Source organism: Apium graveolens, chromosome 11 (assembly GCF_009905375.1).
Source record: "Apium graveolens cultivar Ventura chromosome 11, ASM990537v1, whole genome shotgun sequence".
Classification (NCBI taxonomy): domain Eukaryota; kingdom Viridiplantae; phylum Streptophyta; class Magnoliopsida; order Apiales; family Apiaceae; genus Apium; species Apium graveolens.
The window spans coordinates 38,423,808-38,427,863 of NC_133657.1; the positions used below are offsets into that span (position 1 = coordinate 38,423,808).

At 40.1% G+C, this 4,056-nt stretch overlaps 1 non-coding gene across 1 annotated transcript; it reads right to left on the reverse strand.

Moving 5' to 3' along the window:
* Positions 1-1,347: 1,347 nt before the first annotated feature.
* Positions 1,348-1,454, reverse strand: LOC141699309 (small nucleolar RNA R71). Its single transcript, XR_012565781.1, has one exon. It is a non-coding gene; the product is annotated as a small nucleolar RNA R71 (small nucleolar RNA).
* Between the last annotated feature and the right edge of the window lie 2,602 nt (positions 1,455-4,056).

Sequence of the window (4,056 nt, forward strand, 5' to 3'; positions counted from 1 at the left end):
ATTGTATGATAACTTAGTATTGGTTGTGCTTATTCGTCTTATAAGAGTCACAAACTTGTAAGATAGCGTGTTAATTCTTAATGAAACCACAGTGAATTTAAGGATTTAGAACTTGCCATGCTAGCATAGGTTCATGTGTTATTGTTATGCATGATTCGTAGATAATTTTATCCATCTTACTTGCCCTGTGTAATCATGATAGATAACTTGAGCTTTAAACCTTTATGTTGTCAAATTCTACAGACATGTAGGGTCTCAATATAATTGGTGTCTATTCAGCTTCTATCTTTTTTGTGGATGTCAGGTAGTATGTTATTCGTGCAACGAAAGTTGGCGATTAGCAGTTTCGTGTTATCTGATTAGTATCATCACCATTGCATGCTAAGGTTAAGAATAATAAGGCTATTGAATGAAGTTAGAATCCCATGTTTGTCTCATATAATATACAACCCTCTTTACTCTCTTAGTTTTAATCATTAGTTTAATTCGTAGTATAAACAACCCAAAATTGTTATCGTCTTAGCATTGGATAATAACCATATCATCGGTGCATAGGTGCATAAATTACATATTTAACCAATTTAGTCTCTGTGGGAACGAACTAGAAAAGATTCTATATTACTTGCGAACGCATATACTTGCGTGAATTATTATCGCGTGTTTAGCCCAAACAAGTTTTTGGCTCCGCTGCCGGGGACTACAGTGTTAACTTTTAGTTTATGTGTTTGTCATCAGTGATCATTAAAGTTCATTGACTCGGACATTGTTACTTACATACTCCTTTTTCTTGTTGAATTTCAGGTAATCTAGCGACCGTTTATGCAAACGCGTTCACGAGTTCGCAAGAGAATTCTGGAAAAAGACAAGGAAGAAGTTGTAGTTGATCGTAGGGAAGATTTTGAGGATGAAGAGAAAGTAGCTGAAGAAGAGAAATTTGAAAAACCACCTTTAATAGAGATGGAGGAGCAAGCAGATAATTCTAAGGCTTTAATGGACTTTTCTAACCCTAAGATCAATGACATTCAGTCAAGCATCATCAGGCCAGCCATCAAAGCTAACACTTTTGAGATCAAGTCGAGCATGATTCAGATGATACAGAACTCAGTTCAGTTTGGGGGTAATCCTACTTAAGACCCAAACATGCCCATCAGGGATTTCATCGAGATCTGTGACACTTTCAAGTTTAACGATGTGTCTGAAGATGCCATTAAGCTGCGACTATTCCCATTCTCTTTGAGGGACAAAGTGAAGTGTTGGTTACATTCTCTACCAATGGGGTCTATCACCAAATGGGAGGATCTTGCTCAAAAGTTTCTCACTAAATTCTTTCCTATAGCGAAGACTGCTGTAATCAGGAATGCTCTTACTAAGTTTGCTCAGCAAACTGGTGAATCTCTGTGTGAGGCTTGGGATCATTATTAGGAGATGCTAAGGAAGTGCCCACACCACGGCATGCCTGATTGGATGATCATAAACTGTTTCTATAATGGTCTAGGTGCACATTCTAGACATATGCTTGATGCAGCATCTGGTGGAGCCTTATGGGCTAAAAGCTACAATGAAGCTTATGAGTTGATTAAGCTAATGGCAGCCAATGAATACCAAAATCCTACACAAAGAATGTTACAAAAAAAGGTAGCAGGAATTCTGGAAGTGGATCAAGCGACTGCTATAGCTGCTCAACTACAAGCTTTGACGATGAAAGTGGACTCTTTGGCAAATTATGGAGTTAATCAGATTACTAGCGTTTGTGAACTTTGTGCGGGAGCACATGAAACTGAGCAGTGTGCTGTTTCTAGAGAATCAGCTCAATTTGTGAGCAACTTTCAGAGATCACAACAACAAGCTCCAGCCACTTATCATCCAAACAACCGCAATCACCCTAACTTCAGCTGGAGCAACAATCAGAATACGGTGCAACAATCTTATCAGCCATATACAGCAAGGCAGTATAACCCTCCTAGTTTTCAGCAACCGCAGTATGCCCCAAAGCAACAACTTTAACTTCAGCAGTTACCTCAAGCTAATAAAAAATCTGAATTGGAGGAGTTGAGACTAATGTGCAAGAGCCAAGCTGTCTCTATCAAGACCTTGGAAAATCACTTTGGGCAAATTGTGAATTCATTACTAAACTGCCAACCTGGCACGCTTCCAAGCGATACTGAAGTGCCAGGCAAGAAGGAAGCTCAGGAGCATGTTAAAGCAATCACATTGAGGTCTGGTAAGGTTGCGAATCCTGTAATAGCTAAAACTCCAATTTCTGAAGTGGAGGCTGATGAAGAAGAAGTTCAGAGGGAAGCCCAAGTGAACCAAGGAAGACTACTGTTGAGAACACTCCTCTAGAGGGTAATACAGGGGAGAAACAGATCTATCATCCACCTCCTTTTCCTAAGAGGCTACAAAAGAAGAAACTGGATAAGCAGTTTGCGAAGTTTCTGGAGGTGTTCAAGAAACTTCACATCTATATACCTTTCGTTGAAGCTCTGAAGCAAATGCCTAGTTACGTGAAATTTATGAAAGGTATTCTCTCTAGGAAGTTGAAGCTTGATGACTTAGAGACTGTTGCTCTCACGGAGGAATATAGTGCTGTGCTGCAACAGAAATTACCTCTGAAGCTTAAAGATCCTGAAAGCGTCACTATTCCTTGCACCATTGGAAATGTGTCGTTTGATAAATGTCTATGCGACTTGGGAGCTAGCATCAATCTGATGTCATTGTCAATCTTCAAAAAGTTGGACTTTCCTGATCCAAAGCCTACATACATGACTTTGCAGTTGGCCAATCATTCTATTACTTATCCGCAAGGTATTGTGGAGGATTTCTTGGTCAAGGTGGATAAACTCATTTTCCTTGCTGATTTTGTAATTCTTGATTTCGAGGAGGATAAGAAGATTCCCATAATCTTGGGAAGACCTTTCTTAGCGACTGGCCGAACCTTGATAGATGTACAGAAAGGTGAGCTTACCATGCGAGTGATGGATCAGGATGTGACTTTCAATGTGTTTAATGCCATGAAATTCCATACAAAAATGAGGAGTGTTTTAATGTGGAAATGGTCGATAATGTGGTTAATTCTGAGCTCGATCATTTGCTAAGGTCCGATGCCTTAGAGAAGGCCTTATTGGGGAATTCTGATAGTGAAGATGACGAGGGTGACAAGCACTTGAAATATTTGAATGCTTCTTCCTGGAAGCAAAAGATGGACATGCCTTTTGAATCTCTTGGATTAGAGGAGTTGAAAAGTTCTCCGGAATGCCTCAAGCCATCTATTGAGAAGCTCCTACTCTTGAGCTTAAGCCTTTACCTGAACACTTGAGGTATGCATTTTTAGGTGAGGCATCTACTTTGCCTGTTATTATTGCATCTGACCTCTCAGGCACTGATGAGGAGAAGCTTTTGTGGATTCTTAGAGAGTTCAAATCGAAAATTGGTTGGACTATAGCAGATATCAAGGGAATCAGCCCTTCTTATTGTATTCATAAAATTCTGCTAGAGGAAGGAAGCAAGCCTACTATTGAGCAACCGAGAAGGCTAAATCCGATCATGAAAGAGGTTGTGAAGAAGGAAATTCTCAAGTGGCTAGATGCAAGAATTATCTATCCTATTTCTGACAGTTCATGGGTGAGCTCGGTTCAGTGTGTGCCAAAGATAGGTGGTATCACTGTGGTGGCTAATGAGAAAAATGAGCTTATTCCGACACGAACAGTCACGGGATGGAGAGTTTGCATGGATTATAGGAAGTTGAACAAGGCTACAAGGAAAGATCACTTCCCTCTTCCTTTCGTTGATCAGATGCTTGATAGATTGGCTGGTCATGATTACTATTGTCTTCTGGATGGCTATTCGGGATATAATCAGATTTGTATCACTCCAGAGGATCAGTAAAAGACCACGTTCATATGTCCTTTCGACACTTTTGCATTTCGGAGAGTTTCTTTTGGGCTATGTGGGGTGCCAGCCACTTTTCAGAGATGTATGATGGCTATCTTCTCTAACATGATTGGAAATAACATTGAAGTGTTCATGGATGATTTTTCGGTCCTTGGAACTTCCTAC